Source organism: Canis lupus, chromosome 11 (assembly GCF_048164855.1).
Source record: "Canis lupus baileyi chromosome 11, mCanLup2.hap1, whole genome shotgun sequence".
NCBI lineage: Eukaryota > Metazoa > Chordata > Mammalia > Carnivora > Canidae > Canis > Canis lupus.
In genome coordinates this window covers 4,000,349-4,007,908 of record NC_132848.1, presented here as the reverse complement: position 1 = coordinate 4,007,908, position 7,560 = coordinate 4,000,349, and the positions used below count along the sequence as shown (strand labels likewise).

At 56.2% G+C, this 7,560-nt stretch overlaps 2 long non-coding RNA genes across 4 annotated transcripts; both read right to left on the bottom strand.

Moving 5' to 3' along the window:
• Positions 1 to 1,636: 1,636 nt before the first annotated feature.
• LOC140642435 (uncharacterized) lies at positions 1,637 to 3,951 on the bottom strand. 2 transcript variants are annotated; one of them, XR_012038859.1, is made up of 2 exons: positions 3,610 to 3,951; positions 1,637 to 2,124 (listed from the first exon to the last, which is right to left on the bottom strand). It is a non-coding gene; the product is annotated as an uncharacterized lncRNA (long non-coding RNA). The 2 variants fall into 2 exon arrangements; XR_012038858.1 differs by lacking the exon at positions 3,610 to 3,951 and adding an exon at positions 2,486 to 2,842.
• A 901-nt stretch (positions 3,952 to 4,852) lies between these two features.
• On the bottom strand, positions 4,853 to 6,495 carry LOC140642432 (uncharacterized). 2 transcript variants are annotated; one of them, XR_012038854.1, is made up of 3 exons: positions 5,582 to 6,495; positions 5,386 to 5,473; positions 4,853 to 5,139 (listed from the first exon to the last, which is right to left on the bottom strand). It is a non-coding gene; the product is annotated as an uncharacterized lncRNA (long non-coding RNA). The 2 variants fall into 2 exon arrangements; XR_012038853.1 differs by lacking the exon at positions 5,582 to 6,495 and having other exon boundaries at positions 5,386 to 5,570.
• Between the last annotated feature and the right edge of the window lie 1,065 nt (positions 6,496 to 7,560).

The window sequence follows — 7,560 nt, the reverse complement described above, 5'->3', positions numbered from 1 at the left end:
AAAGGCAGAAAAGAATGTGAAAGCACCTTGAAGAACAACTTCTAAAATCATCGCAGATTCTCCAAGAATCAGCCATTCCCTCCGAGGCAAATAAATACCCTAGAGAAGTCCCCACATACTGACAACTGAGAGATAGTAGGGGCTCCCAGCTGGCTCAGTGGGTACAGCACAGGACTCTTGATCTTGGGTTGTAAGTTTGAGCCCCACGTTGGGAGTAGAGATTACTTAAAAATACAATCTTAAAAAAAAAAAAAAAAAAAGAATCGGGGCACCTGGGGGCTCTGTCGGTCAAGCCTTTGCCTTCAGCTCAGGTCATGATACCAGGGTCCTGGGATCAAGCCCCACATCAGGCTCCCTGCTCAGAAGGGAGCCTGCTTCTCCCTCTCCTGCTGCTCCTCCTGCTTGTGCACACACTCTCTCTCTCTCTCTGTGAAATAAATCTTTTTAAAAAAATTATAATGTTCATAGCAGCATTGTTTGTTAACAGAAAAAACTGATACAAATGTAATGTCCATTAACCATAAAATAGCTACAGAAGTTTTGGTATATTCATATAATTTGAAGCTATTTGGTACTGAAAAGAAATTAACTCAAAAATGGTTATCAACACGGAAGAATGTCACAAATATAATACTGAGGAAAAGATGCAAGTCTCGGAGAAATATGTACAGAAAAGTACCATTAATGCAAAATGTAAGAACATTCAAATCTTTGCATGAAAATGGTAAATACCAGTTCAGGATCCTGGCATTCTTTCAGTGAGATAGGAGGGATGACAGCCAGGGTTGGAGGAAGGAGCATTTACCTGTGTTGACAGTGCTGTTTTTTTGGGCTCTATTTATTCTTTATGACTTTTTCTTTGTGTATGTTTTACATAGTACAGAATAAAAAAAAATTTTAAGTGTAATGTATACATACTTTCCCCTAATTCCACTGCTAGGAATTTATCTTACATGTGTATTAGCTTATGTCCAAGTGTGCAACAATATATACAAAGATGCTCTTTGTAGCAGCTTATAAGGGGGGAAATGGAAGCATACATAATGTGGGAATATTGTATACAATACCCAATGAAACACCACAGCTAGAGGATCATTATAAAGAATGAGCTAGGCCTGTATGTCAAGGTACATATTTAAGGGGAAAAAATCATGAGACTAGACCATTTGTGGAAAAATATTAGATTAGCTGTATACACACATATATATGTATAACAAAACATTTCTGGGTCACAAGAAACCATTAACTTCAGTCATCTCAGGGGAATAAGAATGGAGAATGAGAGGGAACTTCTACATTTTATACCCTTCAGAATGATTTGCATCTCTATTTCTACCACTAGTGTGTATTACCTCTATAAATAGGTAAATTGGTGGAAAAAATTTAAAAAATAGAATTAGGATGCTGGTTTACCGAGATTTTCTTTTCTTTCTTTTTTTTTTTTTTAAGATTTTCTCTATTTATTCATGAGAGATACAGAAAGAGAGAGACAGAGAGAGAAGCAGGCTCCATGCAGGGAGCCCAACTCGGGACCGATCCCAGGACCATGCTGTGGGCCGAAGGCAGGCGCCAAACCGCTGAGCCACCCAGGGATCCCCCCCCGAGATTTTATTTTCACAGCAAAAGTCATATGAAATTATTTTAATCCTTTTTAATGCTTATCTTTTGGGGAATTTGACAACACTCAAATGAATCCTAATGGTGGCTTCCTTGTACCGGACAATTAATGCTGCAGTTAGAGAAAATTATTTGTGGTTCTTTCACAGCTTTCTATAACTATCTGCAGAGCATGTCACCTTCTTTGCTTTATCTCAAATCAACATTCTAAAAATCATAGTTTTTTTTTTTTCAACATCAAAAAGCTTGTTTTTCAAGAAACACATTCAAAAAGGAAGCACATTGGCTGAGCAGGCCAGCACACCCCAGCCAAGGTAGTTCCTGAGCCTTGGAGACACTGTCCCGGCCTTGGAGTGGCGCTGGTCCCACTCAGCTGGTCCACAAGCACGGCCGCTGACGCCCGGGCACAGCCGCCCTGCTGGCATCACCACCAGAGATGAGCTCCGCCCGGGGTCCACAGAGCCTTCTTGGGCTCCAGCCTAGCCTCTGAAGTCAGGAAGTCTGTGGCTGAAAAGGAAGAGAAAAAAGCTGAGCGTAGAGAAAGAATTCTCTGAGTGCTTCTGGGTTGTCCCAGAAGCAAAGTGCCACTTCCCAAGCTGCCCTGGGGGCCAGGAGTGGGAGCCAAGCCAGGCAATGGAGCCTCAGAACCTCCCCAGTCCACTGAAACCAGGACTCTGTGTTTTGTGTCTATTTTATTTGACTGCCAGGTAAAATCTATTTCCAAAAATAAGAAGCTAAAAAGAAAAGTTTGGAAATATTTGACCTAGACAGTACTGGTGGCCAGGTGGTTCTCCCACATAACAAAACTTTTTACAACCATTCTTCTATTTTTATCAGCTATAGGGGTGGGGAAGGGCCTCATAAATACCTGCCCTCCGGAACCTTCCAGGCTGCTGGAAAGATCAAGTGAGGTAATAGCCATCTTCAGCTAAGAGGCCCTTAGAAAACAAATTTATTATTTCCTTCCTCTATTAATGGAGGGTATATCCGGTTCAAATAATTAGTCATGCAAGCAAGACCTGCAGGTTTCTTTTAGGAGGAAAAGGAGAAGCAGCAGCAGCGGCAGAACAAGGAGAAGAACGTGGTTGGGGGGGGCTGAAGGGGGGTAAGAAGAAGAAAAACAACAGCAACGACAGCCCAGTCGTCATTTTTGAAGAGCAAATGACTCTGCTCAGGTGCCTGCCAACTAAGGAAATGAGGGAGGCGGCGAGGAGGGAAGGAGGGGACGCACCTGCCGGGCCAAGCACCGCGGCCCCGCGCTCCCCGCGCTTCCCCTCCGGGAGAACCCGGCGCAGGCGGCGGCGTCCGCGGTCACGGACCTGCCCGCAGGCCCACCTGCTCCCGAACCGGCCCCGAAGAGGGGCCTCGCCCACCCCCCCGGCACCCCGTCCCCCTCGCCCTGCCCCCGGCCCAAGGGCCAGCCCTTTTGGTCACTTCTCTGCCCCGAATACACAGCCACGGCTTTATCCGCCCCTTCTAAGGGCCTCCTCCCCTCACTTTCCGTTTCTACTTTTTCTCCGAGCCTCGGCCGCGGCCCGCGGAGACCTCCCGCTGGCTCGGTGGGTGCTGCGGCTCCGCGGGGGCCGCCCCGTGCCCCCCCCCCGGGGCCCGGCCCCGCCCCGCCCCTCCCGCCCGCCCCCCGCGCGGTCCCCGCCTGCCCGCTCCCCACCCCCCGTGCCCGCGGCTGACCCCTCGGGCCGCTCCCCGCCCTGCCCAGGTGCCCAGGTCGTCGCTTGGCGGCACAGCCCGGCGCCCCCGTGCCCGCCGCCCGTCTGCTCCCCGCCGCCCTGTCCCACCCCCAGCCCGCAGGACTCGTCACCCGCGCCGGCCGCCGGGCAGTAAGGGGGTGCCGCCCGGAACCCGCCGGGAGATGGACCAGGCCCCTCGCCCTCCCCGGGTCCCCACCCGTCGCCCCGCCGTGTAAGCCCCTGAAGGCGAGGCCAGCAGGTCGCGGCGTCTCCCGCCGGGCGGGAGGCCGTGGGCGCTGCACACCTGTGCACACCTGCTGTCTCCCACACCTTGACCTCGAGCCGCCGGGCTGACCACGGGGAGGCAGGAGCCTCGGGGCCGCGAGGGGGCCGCTGCCCCGGGAGGAGCGGGGGGGGGGGTCGGCCCGCCGGCTCGGGGCTGATCGGACGGCCGGGCCCTTCCCGGTTTCCCGCCACCGCGACACATCCCGGGGTCGCTGCGGGGAGGGGCCCCTAAGCCGCGAGCCCGCCCCCTCGAGGGCGAAGCACCCCGGCGCAGCTCGGCCCGCCCCGGGACAGAAAGAAGACGCTGCACCTTTAAGTCTGCGGCCGGGAGAAAAACAAGCTGTGATTTATATAAGCGGGAAAATCATGTGATTTGCGGGAACGCCGCCTCCTCCCCGGCCCCCTCCCCGCGTCGCTCCAGCCCCTCCCCAGGGGCCCGGCCGCGGGGCTCCCGACCGCCTCGGTCCCGGCGCCCGCCGCCCCTCCCGCCCCTCCCCCGCGCCCCCCTCCACCTCCCCCCCCAAAGTGTGCAGGGAGAAACTGAGGCCTCCCCCCAACGGGGAGCGGGAGCCCACGGCGGGCCTTGCGTCCCCGTCCCCGGAACACCCGAGCGGGAGCAGGGGGCCGGGGGCGGAGGGCGATTTGAGACATAATTTGTTGCGGACGCAGGATGGGAATCAGCCGTGTCTGAGAGCCGCCAGGGTAGCCCCGGGGACCTAGCTTGGGGGACCCCACGTGGCCTCTTCAGGGCCAAGGAAAGGAACCACAAGACTCAGGCACAGATCCTTGAGATACAAGGGGCCCGGGCCCACGCCCACGCGGGGTAACCCCTACAGCTTCTGAAGGAGAGGAAACATCCAGGCCGCCTCGTGGGGGAGGGCACGGCAGCCATCCCGGCTCCCGAAGGCCACACAAGCCCCCAGGAGGTGCTTACGGTGGGCCGGGAGTAAGCTCACCTCCAAAACCAAGCCCGGGAGAAGGGGGGGCCTTCTGGGGGAAAGAGCCGGGGTCCCCCTCAGTGCAGCCCCCGTTTCCATAACCAGGAAGACGGCTCTGAAACCCTGTCCGAGATGTGGTTTAAATTACATTTTAGGGATCCCTGGGTGGCGCAGAGGTTTGGCGCCTGCCTTTGGCCCAGGGGACCCGGGATCGAATCCCACGTCGGGCTCCCGGTGCATGGAGCCTGCTTCTCCCTCTGCCTATGTCTCTGCCTCTCTCTCTCTCCCTCTCTCTGTATGACTATCATAAATAAATAAAAAAAATAATAAATTCCATTTTATTTTCCTCGTCGGTCATCGGCTGAGCTGGGGCATGAGTGTCGTGGTCGTGCTGTCACACGGAGGAAAACCACAGCGCAGCTGAGGCTGCCTCCTCTCACTGCCACCCAGGCCACGGCCACCTGGGCTGGGCATCCCAGAGCCAGGCCCGAGAGAGCACCCTGGCCCTCCTCCCGTCTCCCTTCCTCCCCAGATGGAGGGTCTTTATGCCGAGGCAGCTTCCAGAACAGTGCCTCAGTGCCTCGGTCACAGCAGCAGCAAGAAGGTCCTTCCTGAAGGAGAAAGCACAAGGGAGGCAAACATCCTTGTTAGTCTTCCAATCCCGAAGAAGAAAAATATAAGGTAACTTGAGGATTCAAGAGAAGAGACTGCAGGAGTTCAGTTATTCAGTGAGCGCCTTGGGCCTGGGGCGGTTGCTGGCCGAGGGAGACCCTGTGGGGACAGGACACACCCCAGCCCCCCCCCCAAGGCCTTCCTCTCCTCCCCCAGCATCAGTGTGGCCCTTCCCCTGCCCTCACCCAGCTCAGGGTGCCCCCACGTCCAGCTGCGTGTGCCTCCCGAGTCGCCAAGAGCCGCTGCTGTCAGGAGGCGCTGACTCTCTGGTGACTGGGTGGTGGGGATGAGAAGGAACCAAAGGCCCGTCCAAGAAAATGAGATCAAAGTTGGCAGCCCCCCAGGCCGCTCCCAAAATTTAGAATTTAGTTCAGGCCCCACCTCACTCAGTGCCACTTGCTTTCTCTGTCTCCCTTCGCCCTTTTTCTGCTCGGGGCCGGCTGCCGCCCTCTCGATAAGCCCTTCCCGAAGCTTCCAGAGCCCGGGGCCTGCGCATTCTCGGAGCCTCCCTGGCCAGCCCAGGTGGCTTCTTCCTGAGGCAGCCTCTCGGCTCCTGCAGGGGCCTGAGCCCTCCGCCCGTGCAGATGCCCACTGGGGACTCTGGGCCAGGAGGCTCCCGGTTCATCCCCAACCACAGGCCTGAGGACCTCGACCTCCCGACGCCCCCAGACCCCAGCAGCCCCTGCCCTAGTACGGTCCCTTCCTGAGTTGTGCTTGTTCCACGCACAAGCACGGCCTGATAACGTGCGAGGGGAAACCTGGCAACAAGCCTGCAGTGCACGAACATGTCAGATGAACAAACAGAAATTATGGCTCCAAACCGAAAACCCCCTGGAAGCCACAAACCCTGTTACTTTCAGAGAAGCCAGATCAGACCTCTGGGTTTTCTTAAAAAGGCCCTGAGGAGTGCCACGGGGAAGGGGGGAATCAGCTCCTCTGGACACTCTTTCAGGAAACAGGGCCTCAGAAGAGAAAAGGCATCCCAGCCCCTGCCAAATTCCATTCTGTTTCAGATTAGCCTTCCAGTAAAATGGGGGGGCTTCTGGGGGGGGCTATACTAGCTGATGTCTGAGATCCTCCAGCACCGAAGCTCTGGGGCTCTAGTTCCCCCAAACAACCTTTCCGAACACTCCCTGTTCTCCTGGGTAGAAAATGCATTTGTACTCCCAGGCCTCGGTCCGCAGCTGAAGCTCAGAATTAGGCTTTCACTGCAGCTTTTTCAGGCCCGTTTCCTCTTACTCCTTTCCCTGAAAGGGCCCCTAGTCTTTCCCAAGCTGCCAGAGAAGGGAACACACAGCTCCCCCGGAGCAGAGGGGCCCGCCAGAGGGAAAGCTGGCCAGGCCCCAGCACAGACCCGCCTGGGACTCTGTAGGGACATTCCTCCCTCCCAATGGGCAGGGAGCTTCTGGAACTTCTAAAGAGCGTATCCTCTGGCCAGCCCAGGCCCCGTGGCAGCCTGCACCCTAGTTTACAAGCTTTTAGTGGCTTGTAACACATTTGGCAAACGTTCCTCAAATGGGAGGCAAGCCAGGCCCGTTTCCCCGGGACCCACTGATGAAGGGTTACTGGGCAGGGACAGAAATGAGGTCCAGCCAGACCAGCCCTGAGCCTCAGCTCCCTGGGCCAAGACTGGAGAGGACCAGAGGGAAGTGTCCTCGGTCGGCCCCACCGCCACCGCGCGGGCTGGTCCCGGGCTCTCGGGGCGCATCACTAGTTCCAGGCAGGGCTCCACCCCAGCCCACACTCGGCCCAGGACCCAGCAGGCGAACTCCGGGCTTCCCGGCAGCATGAGGCTCCCTTTCCATGCCTGGCTTCTCTGGGGCCTGTGGGTGGGAGCAACCGGCCCTCCCGCTGGGCTTCTCTGGCTGGGAGGCCCGAGAAGCCTCCATCTCCATTGGAGCCGGAGCCGATGCTAGCCCCTGATCTCTGCTGTCAGACGATTTTGAAAGAAAATGGTGTTTTGAAAGCTCAAGACGTGTTCTGGGCTTGGCTTCGGTTCTAGTTCCATCACCATCTCTCAAAAAGTGGTACCCTTCCCCATGAGTACAGAAACCCCGGAGGCAGTGAGTTGAGCTGAGGGGACCCCAGAGAATTACCTGGGGTAATTCCCAAATTACCCGGCTGGGCCCCGGCTAGATCTTGCCACCAGGTCCCCCAAGAAGATGAGATCCACAACCATGCCTTCCTTCGGGCTGTCTACCTGGACTGCCTGCCACCTAATATTCAAGAAAATGACTTGGGCCCCACCCCACTAATAGTAGGGACCCCATCATTGTGTCCCCTCAACCTCGCAGTCCTACTCCGGCCGCTACCACCGTCTCTGTGCCCGGGATTCACAGAGGGCTTGTGCTTCCTCTGGG